At 39.5% G+C, this 24,551-nt stretch overlaps 2 pseudogenes across 1 annotated transcript; one reads left to right on the top strand and one right to left on the bottom strand.

Moving 5' to 3' along the window:
- The first annotated feature begins 28 nt into the window (after nt 1–28).
- On the top strand, nt 29–22,681 carry LOC146381695 (integrin alpha-M-like; annotated as a pseudogene). Its single transcript, XR_014801232.1, has 33 exons — nt 29–478; nt 2,484–2,586; nt 5,520–5,623; nt 6,051–6,121; nt 8,197–8,311; nt 11,472–11,599; nt 11,715–11,857; nt 12,217–12,367; nt 12,954–13,104; nt 13,346–13,419; nt 13,587–13,707; nt 13,873–14,012; nt 14,142–14,288; nt 14,381–14,593; nt 14,699–14,832; nt 15,798–15,940; nt 16,045–16,199; nt 16,336–16,461; nt 16,782–16,855; nt 17,550–17,687; nt 17,771–17,869; nt 17,966–18,045; nt 18,129–18,215; nt 18,310–18,379; nt 18,475–18,573; nt 18,676–18,756; nt 18,880–18,990; nt 19,137–19,250; nt 19,330–19,440; nt 19,622–19,690; nt 20,442–20,599; nt 21,829–22,219; nt 22,628–22,681. The product of XR_014801232.1 is annotated as an integrin alpha-M-like (transcript).
- Nucleotides 3,281–5,498, bottom strand: LOC146381696 (uncharacterized; annotated as a pseudogene).
- Nucleotides 22,682–24,551: the final 1,870 nt, after the last annotated feature.

Here is a 24,551-nt window from a genome sequence, read left to right on the forward strand (position 1 = left end):
TCTAAACATTACAAGTTTATCTTTCAGAACCATCAACACAGCATTTAATGATTTATATTGTTAATTATAGGACAGAGCATTGGTCTCCAACCTTTTTTGTTCTGTGAGTTATGTGATCCAGCATATTTGGAGGACTTGAACTTCTCTAAATTCACAATTTATCAAAACAAATTAACAACAAACAGTGCAGATTTCTGAACTCCAGAAAAAAATACTTGAAAAAAAGGGATCAAAATTAAACACCACCACCACAGCAGTGTGTCTTATAAAACAGACAGTGCTGTCAATACTGTAGCTCCTCCCATGAAAACGTTACCTGCCATACCTTTCATCAGTCACCCTATGACTGTGACACAGAGCAGAAGTAATACCTCACCAACTGTATCAGTCAAATTAAAAAAACAAACAGACTAGGTTTTTTTTTTTCATGGAAGCAACACAATGGATTGGATAATTTGTGTTACACTATTTTCATCTGGTAAGACAAGTTTGTGCCTTCTGATTTTGTCTTTAGTTCTTTAATTATGAATGAGTACAACCTTTGAAAAAATGACTGTAAGTGTACACAGCCACATTTTTCTATTTAAAAAATATTTCTTTTAGTATTAAAAAACAAAAAATAAATTGACGGTAAAATACAAAGTGAAACCATATGAACTAGAAATATTTTTGTGATGGCCATTTCCTTATTTGCACTTCATCCTCTGTGAATCAAACTACCTGCTGAAATGTGTCATGAGTTCAGTCAACTTCTGACTCTAAAAATAACTTTATAACTAAAATGTTTTGATGTTTTCTGTCGTAGAAATGCAGTGTGAAAATTTCACGAAGTAATACATTCTTAATTATTAACCCCACAAAACCTGTAGAACTGGATTTATGAACCCAAATGATTTAGTAGTTTATGCAGTCATTATATATGCCTCCTTGTTTTATGCAGGGCTACACAAAACTGGAAACTTTTTACGACCACGACACACCATATTCTTCCTTCCAACTTATTCTGTCCATGTACTGAAAATCTTTAAATACAAAAGATTACAGTAATCTAAAGAGACAGTGGTAATAAGAGGAACTTGAGAGGGTGTCAGTATTATAAAATATCTATGTCTAAATACATCTAGTTTTTGCAAAACTATCAAATTAAGCTTTCATTATTGAACAGAAAAATATATTGATTGTACATAGCATGACCCAAAAAAAGGAAATGTGATAAATATAAGTTGTTTCATAAAAATAATTGGCACAAAAATTCAGGTCTAGCCTTATATAGAACAACGGCTATGTAGTATTGCAACAATATCAGAGTTTCACTTTATGGCAACCATATAACAATACAACTTCCGTGCCTCTATACTGTTTTTATTATCTAAAGTGCACGCTACTGATTTAGATTTTCTTCTTTGGGGATGTACATTTGTGATATCAAACTTACTTCCCTCAGAATGTGCACGCAAGCAGCATTCTCCATTCTATGTTATTTTTTAGCACTGTAAGTAAGAACATGCATACAAAAAGGTTGTCTATTTTTATACTGTGGAATATCCTGAAACTAATTGTAGAGTTAAGCATTGATTTTTATCCTTTAAAGCTTTAAATGTCTGTATTTTTTTAAATGGGGGAAGATATAAGAAGCAAAGATAGAATCTGATTTTAAATTTTAATCTTCAAGATGTTTTTTAGCTTTATAAAATATCTGGCTTTAGAGCACTGTAGTGGTAATGACAGATTCACTGTAGCGCAGGGGTGTCAAACATAAGGCCAGAGGGCTAAAATACGCCTGGCAAAGACTCCAACAAGACCCACTGGATGGCTTTGGATCAAGTGAAAAAGGGCAAATATATTTTCATAGGTTTTACAGCATTTCCTCCTGATAAAGATAGAGAATTGTACCACACCAAAGTAAATAAGTAATAGACGAACAATGAAATGACAGAAAAGCTCCTGTTTTTTCAGTATCTTCTCTAAATCTCTATTTGTTATTACAATGGGTCCAGTGAAAGAAAACAAAGAAAGGATTATTTATGTGAATTAACAAAAGGTTCTTTTGTATAATTACAGGACAGTCTGCAATGATCTAATAGAACTTTGTTGTTTTACACATTGATTATCTAAAATTTAAGCCCAAAGGGTCATGCTGACAAGATGTTCTTCATTTACTACAGCAAAATTTCTTTATCATATATACAAACTGAGACATACTCTTTAAATTGCACTCTTTTTTCTTATATTTAGCTATCTCAGGGAGTGTGTAGTACTGTGAGCTGTATGTGGTCCTAGTGTGAAGTGACTTTGACATCTCTGCTATAGTGGTAGTCTAGACATAGTATGAAAATAAAACATAGACTGCATATAATTTCCTAAATGTGATTACATTGAGAAAGGCTATAATTACATTATTAGATGACCTCAAGTAAGATTATTGATGTCATTCTTTCTTTTTCTTTTTTTCTTCTTCTTTTTTTAAAAAAAAAACTTCTCAGTGTTAAATGCTGCACTTTGTTTCAATATTGATCCTGTGGCTTGGAAGACCCTGAGTAACTCTGCTGCTGGTTTTGGCTACCAGGTGGTTCAAAGACAATCAGAGTAAGTCAGGACATGCATTTTTATGTTGGATGTGGGTCTGCACCTGCGTGGTTAAGAGTATTTTACAGATTTTGCATTTTTTGAACTGGCCTCTCTGTTATGCCTTACAGTAATAATTAAACAATACTTCTTAACAGAAAACATACAGTGTATTTTAATAATAATAATAATAATAATAATACATTTTATTTCAAAAGTGCCTTTCAGAACACTCAAGGACACTGTGAAGAGCAAGTAGTAAAAGCAGGCATAAAAGCAGGGAATATACACAATAATGAGAAACATAATAGAAGGAACAGATTAAAAGTTAGCAGAGTGGAAAGGTTATGTGGAATAAGCTATTTTGAACAGGTGAGTTTTGAGTCTAGACTTAAAAAGAGAAAATGAGATGATATTTCTCATATCAGGAAGTAGGGGATTCCAAAGTTAAGGAGCATAGCAACTGAAGGGCCTGCCGTCCATAGTGACAAGACAGTGGGAATATGTCAGTGAAGGTTCTCAGTCATCCAGGTCATCGTAGTCTAAGGAGCTTGGAAAGAAAAGCGTCTAGACTTCTTTAAGTTGCTTGAAGACGTTTCACCTCTCATCCGAGAAGCTTCTTCCGGTCTTGGGTCAAATGGTGGAGAGTCCTGGATTTTAAGCCCTGTGGGAGTATCCCCCGAGAGGGACAATGGACCCCCTAATGATCCTCTACCTAATCACATGAACCAAGGTGTGAAAATGAGTGTAGGTCACAATCAGCCAAGGTTTCAGGTGAGCTCATTGTGAAACCTAGCCCCACCCTATCATGTGACTTCCTGAGGTCAGATGGCCCAGGATGTGAGTGGGCGTTCTCTGTCCAAAATGTGTACAATGGCATCCTCGAAAGAGTGACCTTTGTCCTTTAAATGCAGATGGGCTGCCGAGTTTTGTCCCGTGGAGGTGGCTCTTCTATGTTGTGCCATGCGTTTATGAAGTGGCTGTTTGTTCTCTCCAATGTAGAGGTCTGAGCATTCTTCACTACACTGTACAGCATACACTACATTGTTGAGTTTGTGTTTAGGACTTTTGTCTTGGGGATGAACCAGTTTCTGTGTGTTGCTGGGTCTGAAGTAAATTGCGATGTCGTGCCTGGAGAAAACTCTCCTGAGTTTTTCTGATACACCGGGTATATAGGGGATGACAATGTTGTTGCGTCTGTCTTTCTTATCCTCCCTCGCTGGTGTCTGATCTTCTTTTCTGTGCATCTTTGCTGACTTGATGAAAGCCCAATTAGAATAACCGCATGTTTTAAGAGCTTCCTTTACATGTGTGTGTTCCTTCTTTTTCCCTTCAAGCTTAGAGGGAACATGTTCTGCCCGGTGGTGTAGGGTCCTAATTACCCCAAGTTTGTGTTCCAGAGGGTGGTGAGAGTCAAAGAGGAGGTACTGGTTTGTGTGTGTGGGCTTCCGGTAAACTTCAATGTTGAGGTTTCCATTCTCTTCAATGTGCACGGCACAGTCCAGGAAAGGCAAACAGTTGTCCTTTGTGTCTTCACTGGTGAACTTGATGTATTTATCCACAGCGCTGATGCGAGCAGTGAAGGATTCCACTACTTGTGTTTTGATTTTGACCCGGGTGTCGTCTACATATCTGTACCAGTGGCTGGGTACTCTCCTTTTTAAAAGAGCCAAGAGCCTTTCTTTCCAATTCCTCCATGTAAAGGTTGGCTACAATGGGTGACACCGGGGAGCCCATGGCACAGCCATGTTTTTGTCTGTAGAAACCCTCATCGTATTTGAAATATGTGGTGGTAAGGCAGACACTGGGAAGGAACGGAGAGAGAAAGAGAAGAGGATCTGAGGCACCGAGATGGAATGGTGATCTGAACCAAATCAGAGAGATATGGAGGGGAGAGAAGATGAATAGTCTTGAATGTATACAGAAGTATTTTAAAATTGATGCGATGTTTGACCGGAAGCCAATGAAGTTGCTTCAGGACAGGGGTGATGTGGTGAATAGAGGGAATTCTAGTGTTAATACGGGCAGCAGAGTTCTGGACACGTTGAAGCTTATTGATGGATTTTTGAGTCAGACTGAAAAGAAGTGAATTACAGTAACTGATCCGAGAAGTAACAAGGCTATGAACAAGAATGGCAGTGGCATGTGGGGTGAGAAAAGGACAGAGACGATTAATGTTACACAATTGGAAATATGCAGAGCAAGGGACATTATTGATGTGTGAGTTAAAGGATAAAGTACTGTCAAGGATGACACCCAAACTTTTCACAGAAGAAGAAACAGAGGTTATTGACAGTAATAGAGAAACTATTAGTTCTAGATAGTGTTGATTTAGAGCCTACAAGAAGAAGCTCTGGTTTGTTGCTGTTGAGTTTAAGAAAATTGGAAGAAAACCATCAATTAAGTTCAGCTAAGCAGAAGGTGAGTGAGGATGGAGGAAGAGTAGAATCAGGTTTAGAAGACAAAGCTGGGTGTCGTCAGCATAACAGTAAAACTGGACATTATATTTACAAAAAATGTGTCTAAGCGGAAGAAGGTAAATAACAAAAGAGAAGGGGGCCCGAGGACAGATCCCTGGGGCACACCAGTAATCAGAGGAAAGGGCTCAGAAGTAAAGGATTTAAGTTAAATAAACTGAGTGTGATCAGACAAGTATGATTTAAACCAAGCTAGTGGAATATGGGAAAGACCAATGGAAACTAACCTGCTAAGGAGAATAGAGTGAGAAATAGTGTCAAAAGCTAAAAGTGTCAAAAACACTCAGTTGAGGAGAATAGGAATGAAGAGTAAACAGGAGTCAGCTGCCATAAGCAGATCGTTGATTATTTTTATAAGGGCTGTTTCTCTGCTATTGCAAGGGCAAAAACCAGACTGGAACTGTTCATAGAGATTATTGTTATTTACCAACAATTCACTGTCTGGACTTACGTCATTGACTGGATTTATTTCTTTAGTGTGCTCGTCAGTGCCCCAGTAGAACAATATTCACAAAATCGAAGGGGGAAAATTTATAGCTGCACCACCTCTCCCCAAAACTGCCAAAATATCCCGTTTGAAGGTAAGTAATCATTCATTATTGAATGTATTGACAAGATGTGATGGAACTCTAACAGCAAGTGTTTTGCCATCAAATAAATTATCGTGAGCTGTACAGAAACATGTGTAAATCAAATCATAATTAGATTTTTCAAAGTAAATATCTTAGTTTGTAACACTGAGTCTTTAAAACTAATAATATCTTGCTAAAATAAGCAAGGAAAAAGTCAATGGCATTAGTAATGTTAATGTTAAGATAATTCTTTAAGTGAAACTAAATTATATGATATTAAAGCGGCCTGGTTTACATCCTGGTTTGCAGTTGAGAGAAGTTCCAATGGGAAGTATTTCAGTCATGCTGCTTTGGAGTCATTGATTTAAGTCTTGTTTTCTTCCTTTCAATTGCCTTTTATGAGTATTTAAAAAAATATTGCTTGCTTTTAATACAGCACCAGATTTTGCAGTCAACATGTCGCTTGGTCTGACAATGAAAAGTGATCCCACAACACAAAACACTGTGGTGAGTTGGTGAACTGCAGACATTACCAGTACATTGTCAAAATCTCTTGTTATTGTCATGTCCACTGTGGCAGATGTGTGGAGGTGGATAATTAGGACCCAAGGGTGATTCAGGGTGATACAAACAGATACGGCGAAGGTGAGCATGGAAGCTAAGCAAAACCTAAACTGGGAAAACTAACTGAAACAAACCAGAAACAGAGATGCAGGGAGACTCAGGGAAAGGACGCAGGGAAATACACAGATGAGCCAGCAACGCACACAAGAAAACACAGGGCTTAAATACACACAGGGAATGGGAGACACGGCTGGGATTAATTGGACATAACGAGACAAGGGGAAGCGAAACTAGAAACACTGACAAGAGACACGGACCTTCAAAATAAAACAGGAAACACACCGACTGAACTCTACACACGCAAACTTAACACAGACTGGGGAGACAGAACATAGGAACGTGAAACATGGAACAGGAGAGTACAAAGGACACAAAACACTAGGGATAATCATAAAAAACAACCCAAAATAAACAAAACCACAGAATAATAATAATAATAATAATAAACTTAAACATAAACATGGAGTCCACAGACTCTGGACCATGACAGTTATAGTTAGAAAATGCATGAAGGCCATTCCATGACAACTTAGGCTACGTTCACACTGCAGGTCTTATTGCTCAATTTAGATTTTTTTGTCTGCTTGTTCACACTACAAATAAAATGCGACAGCAAACGCGCTCTAGTGTGAACCCTCAAAGCGGCACGCATGCGCAAAAGAAGACGTCACACACAACGCGCTCTGTTTAGACCCAGAGCAAACAATATTGTTTGACTGATGGCCCTTAACCCTCTCAGGCTCAAATTAAGTTTTTTGTTGCTAATGCACAACCAAGTCCTGCAGTGGTACTTCTGAGTAAAAAAACTCATAAAATATGTATGTGGGGTAATCAGGTTGTTAGTTTTTAACTGTTGCAAATCGGCAACGCCTGCCTCGAGAGGGTTAATATAAAGACTTCGGACTTTACGTTTCCCAATTTTTGCTTTAAGTTATTTTGTTATTTACATAATGTAAATGTAAATATGTAAATAACCTAATAATTATCCTTATTGCTGTTTGCTTCAAAGGATAGTTGCAGATTTCTGTCAGAATCTGCAGATTATACAGTTATAAATAACATGTTCACGTTCACGTTTTCTCCAACGTTGTCTTCCCAACACTGACACAGGTTTCACTGCTGGATGGCCAGGAAGCGTTTGCGATGTCTTCTCCGGAGCTGATAATTGGCGTCTGTCTTGTGTCAGTGACGTAAAAGACAGATTTAATGCGACTTGACCGTTCAAACAGCAGTCGCTTTCTAAAACATTGGATATTTATCAGATTCAGTACCACATATGAAAGTGACCCAGATCGGATTTGAAAATATCGGATTTGTGCCGTTCACACTGTCATACCATGATCGGATATGGGTTGCATAGGGTCAAAAAAATCGGATTTGATGTGCTTTCGCCTGCAGTGTGAACATAGCCTTAGTGTGCCTTCCACCAACACCCCATAAAATCAGCTGATGTTTTGGGTACAATACGTTTAGCATATTTAATGAAGCCATTCAAAATTTTACCATGTTTACTGAAAAACACTTAGAAACACTTAAGACATAGGACAGGTATATAAGACTGGGTCTGCTTATTTTAGTTCACTTGTTTAACATAGTCAAGCTCTGTGAAAAACTAAATGTATTTTTTCAGTCCTGAAATGTTAATGCGGATATATCACATACATAAACAAGAAGTTTGGAAGACTGAAAAATGTTGAAAAAAGTTATTTAAAAAGATGTAAGAATTATAAATTGCTTAAATTTTGAACCAACCCCAATACTTTAAGGACTTCTAGCTTGGAAATGTTTCATGGTAGAATTTAGTGTGGCTTCTTTAAATATGTTAAAGTTGTAAAAAAAAGCAAATTTCAGATTAATTTCAGGTATGTTTGATGTTATATCAAAGTAATCATTGTATGAAGGACAGGGAAGTAATCAGCCTACTGTATTAATGGAAAATTGACACTGTCTTCTCTCAGGTGTGTGGTCCAACCATCCCAAAGGACTGCAAAAGTATCACCATGTACAACGGTGTGTGCTTCCACATGGACCGTTCTAATATATTTGGACTACCCATACCTTCTTCTCTTCAAGGTAACAGTAAATAAAATTTGTGATGATATACCCATAATGCTTAGAGTCCTGGTGCCTCACTAATTAAAAAAAAAGCTTTTGGATTTTATACTTGAACGTAGAGTTCTGATGACTTATTTTGGTGCTTGTACAATCTCTAAATCTCAGATCAACTGAAACTATATTGAGACTTCTGTTTATACATGTCAGCAAAAAATAAGGTTTAGTCAAAACAGAAGTGGAGTAAATTAAAAAAAAAGGGATTGATGCCAGGTTTTGTGTATGACTTGTATGATTTGGTGGTCTAAGATTACAGATGAGACCAAACCTCAAGATCTAAGCTTGGATGGATAGATGCATCCAAAACTGTCATACCACAAAATAACCAATAGGAAGTTGTCACCTAAAAAAAACAAAAAAAACAATAAAATTGTTTTAAGTTGTCAATTTACTCCTATTGGTAAGTAAGTTTTAACCTTAGGCTAAAATCCCACACACTGACACAAACCCCTCTCCTAGTTAGGACACAGTCTCTCTTTTAGTGTGCTGATTGTGGCCAGAGGTAGATTCTTTTTACATGAACCTCTAAAATTAGTTTTAGATCAAACTAATTTAATCTTTTATTCTTAATGTTTTGTCTGTCAAATCAGATTACATTTAGTATTTACTACGTAGATGAACTCAAAGGGCCATTAACGAGAAGTTTATTTCAGCATGTGGTACTGTGTGGTACTGTTAACCCTTGTATTATGTTAAAAAAAAATCACATTGATTATGTTGTGGGTCATTTTGACCCGTACTGTGTAAATCCACTCAGAATTGTCAAAAAACTACAATAAAACAATAGCAACTTTATTTTCCATTAGAAAAACATTTAGAACACAGACATACAACACAGTTTGAATTACCATAACTCTTTTTAAGAACAATTTAGTAAAAGTTTTTCCTTCTTTACAAACACATTTCTTTTGAACTTGCCCGATTTTCTCAGTTTTTCAGTGTTCAACATTTTCAATTTTGTCCACATGATGGACAGAATGTGACTGTGTGCTTTCTGCAGATGTACTTTTTGCATTTCTCACAAACAGTGCTTGTTTTAATGTCTTCTCGTGAGGGACAGACCTGGCATCTTTTCCGTTTCTTTACACCTGTATCCACTGGATCCACTGCAGATTGGTTGGATGGTGCACACTTGACCTTTTCAATGACAGCTGCTGCTGCTGGGGATCGAGCTGGTCTGACTCGCATCTGGATCTTGGGAGTGACAAGACTTTTTCCCAGTTCTTCCAGGAAAAGGCGACGTCGGTACAATTTACCCGCATTCCAATGTTGGTTGATTTCAGTCCACAGGACATAGGCATTGTAAGCAGACACATCCAAAATGTTGTAGAAAATTACCAAGGGCCAACGAGCTGTCTTGCGCTGGCAGCTGTATGTCGCTGTGACTTTGTCAAGATTGTCCACTCCTCCTTTGGTGGAGTTGTAGTCTAGGATCATTTGTGGTTTTTTGTCTTCTCTTGTGCTCAGAGATGCATCTGTGTGCATTGTGCTCATGACAAGAACATTCTTGTTTTTCTTTGGGCAATATGAAACAACTGTTGCTTTCTCAGTGAAAACAAATATTGAGGAATGCAGAGATCTTCCCTGCATCTTCAAAATTTCACTGGGAAGTTCTGGCTTATTTCTTCTGATTGTTCCCAACATAGTCAGCTTTCTCTTCTGAAGTTCCTCTCCAAGCCAGTAAGATGTAAAGAAATTGTCACAGGTGATGTTATGCCCTTGCAGCCCTTCACTCATCTGCAGCACCACACGCATCCCCTGATTCTTCTCAGATGCTCCTCCAGGTAGCTTTCCAGTGTACACTTGCATATTCCATGCATAGCTAGATTTTGCATCACAGGCTGCCCATATTTTGATGCCATACTTGGCCGGCTTGTTGGGCATATACTGTCGGAAAGGACAGCGACCCCTGAATGGGACAAGGCGCTCATCAACAGTAACGTGGGGACCAGGGTTGTACAACAAAGGTAGAATTTCCACCCATTTATCCCATACATCTCTGATTGCAGCAAGTTTGTCTCTTTCACGTCGACCAGCTCTGGTTTCACGGTTGTCAAATCTGATCACACGAGATATCTTGAGAAATGTCTCCAAAGACATTGTTGCTCGAAAGATTGGCCTTCCATTCTCTTCATTCCATAGACTTGCAGTTGCTTCTCCCTTGGACCTGTATACTCCAGCTAATATCAGAATTCCAATATAAGCATGCAAGTCAGTCTGATCCAGTGGCTTCCATTTCTCTTGAAATACACGCCTCCCTTCCAGGTTAGTCATGTCCAGTATAATCCTCTCTATTGGAGGGGATATGAAGAGTTGAAATGCTGATTGAATATCATCAACTCGTGTGATGGCAAATCTTGTAGGACCAGGAGTCATTTTAATGACATTAGAAGATGACAGCCTGCCTTGACTTCGGTGTGGTGATAATAACCATTTTATATTACCATCTTTAGATGTCCATGTCTCCTCTGTGGATGATGATTGCTGCATTCCTTGGTTTTCATTTGATGTAGAGATGGCGGCACACTCTCCCTCAGAATCATCCTCCTCGTCTGAAAATTGGCAGTCTGGATCATCAATAACATTGTCCTCGGCCTCTGAAAGATCCTCAGTCTCTGAAACATCTTCTTCTTCATCACTATCCCAGTTGAAAAGCAGTGATAAAGCTTCTTCAGTCGTCAACCTTCTGGAGCTCATTTTTGAAATGACATGAGAACAGTGACAAGAATAGGGGAGAGAAAGTTTCTTGCATGCACACCTGGCTCTGAATGTATATTCAGAAGCAGTCAAAACAAAGTACATCAAAGAGAAATGTTTATTTTGGATCTGAACAACTTTTTACTTACATAAAAGTGTGCGGGTCAAAATGACCCGCAACATCATCTTTGTATACAAACACTGCAGAGACATTCCAGGACACATCAAAGTGTCCATATTTTACACACCAGTTCATGACCCCAGATAAGGAAAAGTCATAAGCTTTCATGAAGAAAAAGAAAGGATGACCAGTACTTTGGTCAACACAAAAACTGGAATGGGTCAAATTGACCCTTAACATAATAAGAAGGTTAACTTTAACCCTTTGAAATTAAATTCATTTTGAAATTAATCTCTTTGATAGCATGCCCGCCGCAAGTAGACATTGCTTTCCTGTTGGATGGTTCAGGCAGCATATCTAATACAGACTTTCAAACAATGAAGACATTTGTGAAAGCGCTAATTCAGTCATTTCTCTCAAATGATGCACAGGTAAGACCCTGCAGTCCCTCTGTAATTTAAATCATGGCACATAAAATTGTTTTATCTTTATTTCTATTTATCTTCATATAGCATGACAATTTCTTTTTCTTTTCTTTTTTTGCAGTTTTCTGTTTCCCAGTTCTCCACGTTCCCTCAAATTCATTTTTATTTTAAGAAATTTACCTCATCTGGACCATGGAATGACATAGATGGAATCCGTCAGCTGGGGGGAGCTACTTACACAGCTAATGCCATCAGACATGTTGTGTCAGTGATGCAATAATATTACTAAAGCACTACAGTGAACTTATTGTCTAGACTTCCTGTTCAGATTATTTTTTTCTGGTGCATCTCACCACACTAAGTACTGTGTGTTTGAAAGCCTGTAAAAAGACAGACTTGGGTTTTGAATAATTATTTCCCACAGATTTGATGAGATGAGCATAACCAAGGCTAAATTCAAATACTTGCATTAGCTGGATTTGCAAAGTGCAAAAATATCTGCAATACTAAAAGATAATACAAAAATGATGCAATAATAACACATGCAATTTAGTCATGACCATAAGATGCACTTTGAAAAGTTGTTTTGTGTTAAAAATAGATTTTTTTTTTTCACTTGGCAGGAACAATGTTTTCACACCACAGACAGGTTCTAGACCAAATGTAAAGAAGGTCTTGATAGTAATTACTGATGGACAATCCCATGATCGTTATGATCTGGGAGGTGCAGCACAGCTGGCAGAGAGTAAAACCATTATTCGATTTGCTATTGGGGTAAGTACTTCCATTATTATTATTATTATTTTTATTACTCACGATGTGTTTCAGTCAACTATCAGACAAAACTCACAAGATATAACACTATATACACAACTATAACAGTAGATGATGGAGTACACAGGAGGGAAGAAATTTCACAAATTGACAGTACCACACTCAAATTCAGTGAGCTCTTTAGAACAACCCATTCTTTCATAAATGTTTGTAAAGAAGGCCTACACTGGTAGTTGTTTGTTTATTTATATCTGTGACAATGGGATGCAAAAAACACCTGAAGGCTAAGACTAACGTAGTGAAATCAAAGCCCATTTCACTGACCACATAAACGTAAAATAGAATTTCTTAAATTAATGAAAAGGCAGAATTTTTGATGGGAACATAAACTGTTCATAATCAAATTTATGTGAAAAATATTTTGCAGAATTACGTAACTGTTATCATGAATGTGGGTCATATTCAGTGAGTGCACAATACCTGTCTATAAACTGGGTGAAAGTCCGTAAAGTTATGGACCATAATCTGTACTGAGCAAATCCTGTTGCATAGTATAACAACTCAAACATATATTTTATAACACCAGGTGGGGAGTGCATTTACTTACAGTGCAGCAAAACAAGAACTGGACACCATTGCATCGTCTCCCTCAGTCAAATATGTGTTTCAAGTGCAGAACTTCAACGCACTTGAATTAATAAGACAGAGTCTGCAGGACAAAATCTTCTCCATTGAAGGTACAAAGATAAATGTATTGTAATAGCTTTTTTACAATTAAAATGACATACATGGTATTACTTTTCATTTAGTTTTGACCAATCAATCTCATTTCAATCTCTCTTTTGTAATCAAGAGAAAAAAATAATTTGGAGCTACTACTTAACTTAGAATAATTAAAAAAAACAATAAACAAACTTCTTTTAAAGTGAAATTTGTTGTAGTGTGTCTTTTACCTTCTCGTTTATTTTTCTGTTACAGGATCTCAAACCAGTGGAGAGTCATTGAAAATGGAAATGTCTCAAGAGGGATTCAGTGCAGTTTATGTGCCTGAGGTAATTAAAACCCACCTGAAACTCACTAGACAGTCTAGTCATAGAAAGAGAGATTCACACATTTATAATAACCCAAAAGCAAGCAGACAGTTATCCAGTTAAACATACTCCAGGTTTGAAATGTAAAATAAATTATATATAAAATTTCTTTTCTGTCTGCATTGTAGGGAATTCAGATGTCTATTGTTGGTGCAAACCAGTGGAAGGGAGGCTACGTGCAATACACAACAGGAGGCCAGAAGATGAAAACATATGAGGATGTGTCTTTGGAGCCTGACAGCTATCTTGGTAAGAATATTACAGCTTTAACAATCTAACTCATACACATGTAACCATGTATTACACAGCTCTGCTGTAATTCTTTCACCCAAACACACTAATGTGTTTGCAAAATGGACACATTTTAAAAGGAGGAATAAGGAATCCTCCCCTTTTTGAATACCTAACCTCTAGGTTACTCCATGGCAACTGCTAAAACCCGAAGTGGCTCACTAACAATTGTTGGTGCTCCAAGATATAAACACAGAGGAGTTGTGGTCGCTGTTAACAGACAAAGCTTTGAAAACCAAAAGATCGAGCCCTTTTCATCACAGGTATGAATTTACAGCAAGACAGATCTGAATGGAATTGTAAACTATATATGAATTATTTTCTTAAATAAAAGCTGTTGTTTTTTTTCCCTAAACATGAATCCTTTCATTACGAATTTGTTGATTATACAGTATCAGACTGGTGAATATTTCGGGGCAGAGGTGTGTACCATGGACATAAATAATGATGACATCACTGATCTAATCTTCATATCAGCCCCAATGTACACGGAGCCTGATAGAGAGGGAAGAGTTTATGTTTGCAGACTAACTGGTTTGGTAAATCACAATTTTATGTACTGCAATTAAATGAATCAGTTTATTTTTCAACTTTCTTAATAACCATAAAATATTCACTCTCCTGCTTTTAGTTTGTGGAGTGTAATTTTGATGATCCATTAGTACTAAGAGGACATGTAGCTGTCAAAGGAAGGTTCGGCTCTTCTCTTGCTGTGCTGCCTGATCTAAACTCAGATGGATTCAGGGATTTGGCAGTTGGAGCACCTTTGGAGAATAATGGTGAAGGCAGCATCTACATTTTCCACAGTGAAGGAGAAGGAAGAATCAGTCCTACTTACTCACAGGTACACGACATCAAAGAACTCACGAGGATATATTAACACAGTTATCATTTAAGGCCCATATCTATACAATGAAGTTTGATTAATTAAAATATTTCACGTACACAGAGAATAACTGGCTCTGAGGTCCAGTCAGGACTGAAGTTCTTTGGAGTGACAATCAGTCAGTCGTCTTTTGACCAGAGTGGTGATAAACTACCTGACTTAGCGGTGGGTTCAAAGGGCACGGTTGTCTTACTGAGGTACGTCCAAGATACTCCAGTCATGTGTTATTATTGTCTGTGGTATGCCTACCAACTTTGTCAATGTCAAATGAATGCGCCAACTGTCAAACGTTTAGGTCTGTTTGAAGACCTGTGCATTGGTTTTATATAATATAATAATGTATCATAAATCATCATCAATGATAAAATGATTCATGAAAAGTAATTTTTAATCCTTAATGGAATACATATGCAGGATAAAACAGGCATCTATTTTTTTCTCCCAGAAGTCACGTTATATGACTTAAAGTTTATCATGTCAAAAGCCTTTCTGATCATGAGATAAAAATTTTTTTTCCTTGCGACATGATGGAACCCAGGAAAATGGCAAAACATGACATGCATGCAGAAGTTGCAGTAAGCTGCAGTAACAGCAGAGGGAGCTATTTTATTTCAATCCGACGTGAACATTATCACAGGAAAGCGTTTTAGCAGACATTATTAACACATTTACATGTTTATACATATTAGGCACCTAGCTTAAACTTTTTTGGCAATTAAGGACCTTGAAATGTTCTTTATACGTTTTGTGTTCACTATTGATTTGTCTTTACATATGTTATCTCCCTGTGCTGGTAATACAACTTTTGCATGCAGAAATGCAACTGCATGCATGTCCACTTCATGTTTTGCAGAAGCGTGAAATAAAAATGGTGGTCTGGTGTCTATTACACGTTTTGCCATGATATTGGGTTGCATAATGAGAAGTGCTCTGGTGATTAAAGGTGGAATAAATGTGGTTGGTTAAGCACCTGGAAAAACAGCTTCTGTGGGTTTTATTTTGAGACTCAAGTCTCAAAATAAAATGCGTAATTTATAACAGTAGCCTTGTTGTTCTAAAAAATGATTTCCAAGCAGAAATGGAAATGACTACATTACCCAGAAAGCTGCTGTACTAATTGAAAAACCAAATGTTGTTCATATGTGTTTTTCCTTTTTTCCAGATCAAGACCTATTGTAATGGTTGAAGTTGAGGTGTCATTCAGCCCAAACCAAATCCCTACTCAGAATGTAAGCTGCTCAAAACCACTGCAGAACACAGCTACAGTCTGCTTTACCATGAGCAGAGTGTCTACAGTTGATCGAGGTTCTTTATTCTCCTCACTTTTTCAAAATCAAAATGGCACTGCCCATCCATTTTCATTTTTTACTGTATGTACATTTGTAACATTTTAAACTGATTTATTCCAGCTCAAGCTAGAATTAATTATACTTTTACACTCGATGCCACTCGCAAACCTCCAAACAACCGAGCTTACATCAGTGGGAAACAACGAGAGGAGTCTCGATCGGTCATTGTTGACTTAAGTACACCAGACTGTTCAACTGTAAACTTCTTTATTGAGGTAAAACAACATCAGAGAAAAACTAATATAACCAATAATCAAGTTCAATTTGGTGAACAGCAGATTTTGTTTTCCATTTTGCTTTTAAGAGTCTTCCAACACAGAACCTAAATCTAACACTGCTGTCTTTTTGCAGGCCTGCCCAGACGATGCTCTCAATCAGCTTTCCAATGAGCTCAAATTCACATTTGATGGTTTTCCTTCCAACACAAATCTCAGACCAAGTCTTGCTCAGCAGGCTCAAACAACAATAATTTATCCTGTAAATACCTTTAAAAATGTACTAGCTGGACATGAACTGAAGAACACAGCATTAGTTTTGACCTTATTTTTCTGAATTAACTTTTTGTTGCCATAAAACTGACTAACACTACTTCTACTAAAGAATTCTTGGGTGTGAAAAGGACTTTGCTGTTTTCCAAAAGCGTATCAAGAATATTCAATTTGTTCAGATTAACAAAAATGTAAAAGTACAGTTAGATGGCAGAACAAACAGATTATTCGTTGGATTCACCTATGTTTCATTTATTATGTAAATAATGTGTAATATACATACTTTTCACATCATGCTGTGTTCCATAGTTAGGGTTTGAGATCAACTGCGGCACTGACAACAAATGTGTTGATGATCTAAAAGTGGACTTCAACTTCACCAGGTTATTATATTATATTATATTATATTATATTATATTATATTATATTATATATTTTGTCGAGAACTTTACAATTCACCAAGAAAGCATCATGGTCCATTATTCTTTACACAGAGACATGGTTCAAATACTCAAGAAGCTGTTTTTTTGACAATTATTAAAGAAACACGAAACAAAAGAGGCATCAATCCACTTGCACAAAGTTAATCAACAGCATATCAGCTCACCAGTGGGCAAATGGGCTCCTAGATGAAAAGAGTATCAAAAAATTGCCAATTCACACATATCTCTTCTCTACACACCTTCACAATAATCTGCAGGTTAAACCAGGGTTGCATAAAAAAAACACAGCGCAAATGCCCCCACCAAACGCACCCAGACACCTCCACTTCAGGCCCTCAGGTTCTTAATAAAACAAAATACAAAAGTCATTCATATTTCAAAAAGATACAAAAAACCAGCAAATATGGCCTTTCACATACAACACATACATAAGTGTTATGCATTAAAAGGGCTCAAAGATTTGACCAATACAAAAAATATAATAAGCACAGCATATATGTTACATACTACATATTTTGAATTCTAACATGGTATGTTAGAATTCAACACAAACATGTGCTATATTTAGCTTATGAAAAGTTCACCAACACAGTGCAATCTGTTTTCCTCTCCCTTTATTCTTGTCCTCTGTCAGATCCTCAGAGGTTAAAGTGGGCATTGATGAGCTTTTGAATGTCACAGTCACAGTGGAGAACAGAGGAGAAAACTCCTACAACAGTCGTGTTATTCTCACATAGCTGGACTCTCCTACAGGAAGTTCACCATTCAGCAGGTAAGGCATCAGGATCAAGTCTGTATCAGTTCATCACTGATCTGCTGCTCTCCATCCAGAAGTCATTTTATTTTCTAATAAAGGGAAGAATTGAGTGCAAATCCTTGGACAGTGAAGATGGTTTATCCCGAGGAAGGACAGACTGCACTATTGACAAGCCAATTTTCAAGAGTAAAACTGAGGTTTGTTTTTTTGATGCAATTTTCTCTTCTCACTTCTGCACAGTTTAGTAAAAAGATGTGAGGGAATCAAGATTTCTCTCCTTTATTTCAATTAAGGCTTTCTTCATTGTCTCCTATGGGATTGACACCAACAGTCAACTTGCGAGAAAGATCTTTGTCACTGCAAATGCCACCAGGTACTGTTCATTTAGTCATTTAGGTACTCCTTGTTTAATAACCCCACAGATACAGTACAAATCATTTCACTTCTCTCTTTCAGTGGAAATCAAGAGAACACTACTACAAGTGAAATCTACGAAATGAAAGAGATTGCTGTGAAATACAGCATTTTCATGACATTTGAAAAGTACGTGTGTTTGTATTTGTAACAAAGGAAATTATTTGCAAGCCAACATTCTTTTGTCTTACACATTATTTATATAATGTTTAAATCTTTCTAGCACCCTCAGCTACAGCAATTTTACTTTTGGGATAAATAATTTGCAGAAACCGGTTCGACAATCAGTCACGGTAAAATATAATAAAATATAATAAATATTATTGTGTGAATTAGACCTAACCATTATAATGCTTGACTGCCTTTTTCTTTTCTCCCCATGTTTTAGGTAACAAATTATATCAGAGCGCTTAATTTCACTGTGGTGATCAAGGTTCCAGTGAAGCTTGGTGAAAAAGAGATTTGGGTGAATTTGAGCAGCCTACAGGTAATAGAAAAGATACAAAAATGGGTCACAATTAGCTGTGGGATGGGTGAATTTGCTAAAATTAGGATCAATCACCCTGACATTATTTTAAATGTATTTCAGATTGCAGACTGTCAGAGAGGAAATGATGAAGCACCAAATGTCACAGATTTTGTTCCAAAGATACAAAAGAATAAAGTGGTGGTAAGTATGCCTCTGTACTTTTGCTACCTACCTGTTAAAACTGAACCATGGTACAGATTCAAAACATAACATTGTACTGAATCACAGATTTGTTTCATTCAATTTTCTCTAAATCACCCACAGGACTGCTCTGTAGCCATGTGCAGAGTGTTCAAGTGCAACACATTCATGGGAAGACTGCAGAGTAGGACATACGAAATCTCTGCCAATCTCAGTTCAGGATGGATAGAGCAGGTAATTAAAGGATAGTTTTTATAAATGATTTATACATATTTGGATTATAGGTGGTCCTATGTACTTGAATATGATAACAATTTCTCCCTTAAATTGAACAATATTTTTAATTCAGCCTCATCCTAGTCTATTTTTTTTTTCCATAGATTGGACTTCAATCTGCTAAATTCCTCTTGACCAGTACAGCCACTGTGGAGTATGACAAAGAACAATACATCTACTTTTCAACAGGGTCTTACAACAATCCTCCTGTTCGCAAGGTGATTTAGCATTATTTTCTCTTGTTTGAGATGTACAAGAGCTTAAATGTCATCCACATTGTGTCTCTTCATCTCTCAGATTGTAGCAGAGGTAGAAGTTTACCCTAAGCCAGATTTCACTTAAGCCATCATTGGAGGATGCCTGGGAGGGTTGGCTATTCTGGCTTTACTCACTGCTGGCCTGTATAAGGTGAAAGACTCTTCTTACACTTTTTCAATTCATTACATAGCTTTAAGATTTTTAGAGATCATGACCAGTTAAACAAAGGTTAAAGGTTTTTATAGTCACTCATATAGTTATTTTCATTCATTTTGTTTGCAACTGTAATACACAATTTCTGCCTTTTTATGTTTTTTCCTTGCACTTCTAGGCTGGGTTTTTCAAGAGCAAATACAAACAGATGATGAAAGACAGTACAGAAGATGTTCCAGGGAATGATGCAAGTGCACTCACAGCAGAATAAGAAAATCACATTTGTAGTTGTACATTTACTCTATATGAAAATTTTAAGGCCCAGTGTGTGTGGCAATGTCCATACTACCACATTTGATTCATTCAACAAAAGATAGCTTGCTGTGTTTGAAATCACTCCTTTGCTTGCTCATTTACTATTATCTAATATAGAGGCTCCTAGCTGTGTCCTTCCACTACCTTCAGAAGCAGAAAACTGCTGAAATTAAATCATCCGAGCAGAAAAATACAACTACAAAGGAGACACAAAGTCTGCATTCTCAAATAAATTAGATGAGATTAAATTTAGTCTGTGAAAGTCCTGTGATGGATTATGGTTGGAAGTGTCTTTTCAGGGTGACTTTTTCTTTGGTGAAGAATTTTACTCTCTAATCTGATCAACAATAAAAGATGTGTTGTCAGCTTTGTGTTGTGAATTTTTAACTAATCATCAGTGTCTATCCTGTGCAGCATGTAAATGCAACTATGCTTCCTTTTTTCATTCTTATTTGACTTATTATCTCACTTTTAATAAGAAAGATAACATCAGCATATTCTTGCATAATTTATGTATTGGCAAAAGGACCATCATTTTACAAAACAATGCTATAGATGTCATGTTTCGGCTGTGTGGCAGGCAGGGATTGGACCCAAGCGCAAACTCACAGGGACACGGGGGATAAATTCAACGGAACAAAAAAACCAAAAAAACACTGGCGTACAGTTCACCAATAACTCAGGGGGCCGACCGTGCGGGCGGCAACAGGGAAACAGTTCTGGGGGCTGACCGTGCGGGCGGCAACGGGGAAACATTTCTGGGGGCCGACCTCGACGGCGATAACGTCCAGCTGGTGGCCCGGAAAGTGGCCGGCGATTCCGAGGTGCAGAATGTGGCTTGGTCGGCGGCGTGGCAGCTGCAGGACCAGGCGAGGCGGATGCAGAAGCTGAGGCTGATGCAGAAGCTGAAGCTGGACCAGGCGACGCTGAAGCTGAAGCTGGACCAGGCGACGGCGAAGCTGAAACTGAAGCTGGACCAGGCGACGGCGTAGGTGCTGCAGGCCACGGCGTGGCAGCCCCAGGTGGTGGCTGGACGGGCTCCTCGGGCCCCCCAGCTGACGTGGCATGAGGCTGGACGGGCTCCTCGGGCCCCCCAGCTGACGTGGCATGACCAGTAGGGGCAGAGACCACTGGCTGAACAGAAGGCTGAGCAGGGTGTGGAACAAATGACTGAGCTGAACACTGGGGAGATGGCTGAGCTGCACAGTGGGCTAAGGGGTGAGCTAACAGTAACACAGGAAATTGAACTATGGACTGGGCTGCTAACAGAGCTAATGGCTGTATCCCAATTCAGGGTCTGCAGCCTTAAATGCCGCATTTTAAGGCCGATTACGTCACAGCGACGCGACGAAGGCTGTCCCAATTCGAAGGCTGCTCGAAATGCGGCCCTCAAATGCGTCCTTCATTTCCCTGAATTTTAAGGATGTGGCGGTGTAGACTTCGTGGCCCAACATATCCCAGAATGCATAGCGCGGCGGTGGGTGTGGACAATTTTGCCGAAAAAAACGGCGGAAGAGGGGTGCCCGAAGAGTAAACTTTAAGTAAGTACTGAATATTATGTCACTTATGTGCAAATGTTTAATAACGAAGAACATTAAAACATTACTGTTGGCCACCTGTCGGCAAAGTTATGTGACAATAGTGACGTTTGTATCAACCTGGTTTTAAAGCCTTTACTTTAAAATATACGCCATTCAATAGCTGACCTTAATCTTACAGAGAATGATCAAAGCTCATGTAGAAACAAACAAACAAATGAACAAAAGATTTTCTCCTTCATTTCTGTCAAACAATGCTGTATGAAACGTTTCCAGCTGTTAGTATCATGGTTGCTAGGCAACTTGGGCAGCGCGACAGAGGCTAGACCATCCCATTTCACAAGCCTCGCACTTCCGGCCTTAGCGGTCTTTGAGTACGCGGCCCTTGTGGACCGCTAAGGCTGCGTATTTTAAGGCTGCAGACCCTGAATTGGGATACAGCCAATGACTGAGCTATAGACTGAAATGCATGCAGTAGTGATGGTGGTGATGATGGTTGTGGACTTAACTCTCCTGAGCCTCTGGAACACAGGGAGGACTGCTGGGCGGGCTTGCCTGAGCCTTCAGCAGAAACAAGAACGGGTGCAGGCACCTGCCGGACACTAGCCGCTCCCACCCCAGGAGTAGGTACGGGTGCGGAGACGGGCTGTATCCTGGCTGACCTCACCCTGGGGACCGGCATGGGTGCAGGGGTGGACTGGTTCACAGCCCCCCTCACCCTGGAAGCCGGGACAGGCACCGGCAACGGCTGGGCAGCTGCCGTTCTCACCCGGGGCGCTGGTACGGGTGCAGAAACTGACAGAGCCTCAGCCGGCCTGGAAACCAGAGCAGGGACCAACTGGGCCCCAGACTCCCACACCCGAGGAACTGATACGGGTGCAGGGGTACGCTGGGCTCGAGCTGCCCTGGGAGCAGGAACACAAGTAGGCAAAGGATTGGGCTCAGAAAAAACAGTCTTAGAATGGGCAGGCTCAGGGTTAAAATGTACTGGGTCAGCAAAAACAGACTTATCAAAAATGAATTTTGCACTTTTTCCACCACGCTTTACAGTCTTTTCTTTAGTAGTGTTTAAAGGGTTTGAAGTGTTTGACTTGTCCTTAATTAAACCCCCCCTCCCAGGGAGCTGAATGAAAATAATTTTCCCAGTCATTGTCATCATCCATAAGGGAAGTTCCCCATGGATCAGAGGTGAGTTTATTGTTCTTCTCAGTTGTGGCTTCAGGTGGAATGTGTGAAAGGCAGTCATGATGACTGTTACGGCTGTGGCCATAAGAACACTGTGTGGGCTGTTTTGTTCTGTGTCTCTTTACTGTGTTTAAGACTCTTTGCAGGTCCCTCCCCTAATGAAGAGTAGTGAGCAGCTGATTGGACCATGGAACAGGTGACCACGTTCAAAAAGCCGCTCTGACAGCTCCCGGGAGAGAGAGAGAGAGTGGAGCGAGCGAGCGAGCGAGCAGCTTGGCTCCTGACCCTGGTTTCCAGCCTATACTTTTGTTGTGTACTTGTGTGAGCGTGATCTGTGAGAGCCGCTCTTGGTGCATTAACTTAGCGTTTAGGCACCCTTAGGCTGAAGCGGAAGGGGTGAGCCGCCTTTTTCTTTGGAACAGTTTTCTCCTGTTTTCCGGGTTAGGGAGCGAGGGTTAGTATTGTCATTTGTTTGTTCTGTTTCTTTCTTAGGGTTTAGTTAGTTTTCTGGTGGGACTTAGTTGGTTTTGTTTATTATTTTGGCCTGGGTTCACCCTGGAGCTATGCTTCATTACCTTCAATAAAATCACCTTTTTTTACTCACAACTGGTTTTGGATGTTTGGCTTGGGAACCAGGGCGGGTATTTGTCTCTCTCTCCTCCAACCTTATGTGCGTCTCTACACGCCTAGACTAGGGGCGTAACATAAATGGGGGCTCATCCCTTTTCGTTCGTGTGATTGGTTCGTTTCCTTTTTGCGTTTGCGGTGGGGGGAAACGTCGTGGAGGGTGTGGGTAGTCGGAGTGTTTCGTTCGTCTGTGCGGTAGGCGCGAGTTGCGGCTCTGGAGTGCGCGGATGCGGTTAGTTGTCTGCAGAGTTTTGTTTTTCTTTGTTGCTTTGCTCGTGATGTCGTTTGACATGGATGATTTTGCGCAGCAGCCCTCCATTGAAAAGTTGGAGCGGTGCACAAAAGCAGATTTGTTGGTAGTGGCTAATTTATTCAATGTGGATGTTCCGTTGCATTCTAAGAAGGTGGAAATTAAACAATGTTTGATAGAGAAACTGGTGGACAGGGGAGATTTTGGGAGGCAGAAAACCTCGCCGAGTGGGTCTGGGAGTTTGGAGACGGCAGTAGGGGCGGAAGCTGCTGGGGCCGTCCCGAAACCTTCCAAGGGGCGGATGACGTCGGGGGCGGAAGCTCCTGTCGCCGTTCAATCTCCTAAATTTGACCCGACTGGTCAGGTTGCGGCGGGTTTGGTGACGGAAGAGCTCAAGCTTGCCCTTCGCTTGAAGGAGGTGGAGCTGGAGGCTAAGGCTAAGGAAGTCGAGCTCATGCATCTCCGCATACGAGCTATGGAGCTGGATCATTCTCAAGCGAAAGACTCTGTTCCCGTCCCTGTAAGTACACTCCCCGACACTTCCACCATAGACCAGTTTAACGCTAGCAAGCAGATTGTTTTGGTTCCTCCTTTTAGGGAGGGAGAGGTTGATTCATATTTCACTGCTTTTGAGCGCATCGCAACCACTTTAAAATGGCCAAAGGATGTCTGGAGTCTGTTGTTGCAATGCAAATTAGTAGGAAGAGCGCAGGAGGTTTGTGCGAGTCTTTCCATTGCTGACAGTTTGGATTATGAGATTGTCAAATCCACTATTTTGCGGGCTTATGAATTAGTCCCGGAGGCGTATCGGCAGAAGTTTCGTGCCTGTCGCAAGTCCGACAGTCAAACGTTTGTGGAGTTTGCACGTGAGAAAGCTGTCTTATTTGACAAGTGGTTGGCTGCCAGTAAAGCAGAGAACTTTACTCAGCTGAAAGAGTTGATCCTGCTGGAGGAGTTTAAGACATGTCTCCCTGAAAACATTGTGGTGTACCTTAACGAACAGAAGGTGGGGTTATTGTCTAAAGCCGCTGTCCTTGCCGATGAATTTGTGTTAACTCATCGTGCCGCACTTTCGACGGCGCGCCGTGAGTACACTTCCGCAACTCATCCTGCCAAAAGTTATAGGGTTTCCCCTAAGCGCCAGACACGTTCTGCTGCTATTCCTGTGTCAGATCGCAAATGCTTTTATTGTC

This window comes from Perissodus microlepis, chromosome 8 (assembly GCF_051167445.1).
Source record: "Perissodus microlepis isolate ML-2025 ecotype Zambia chromosome 8, ASM5116744v1, whole genome shotgun sequence".
Taxonomy (NCBI): Eukaryota; Metazoa; Chordata; class Actinopteri; order Cichliformes; family Cichlidae; genus Perissodus; species Perissodus microlepis.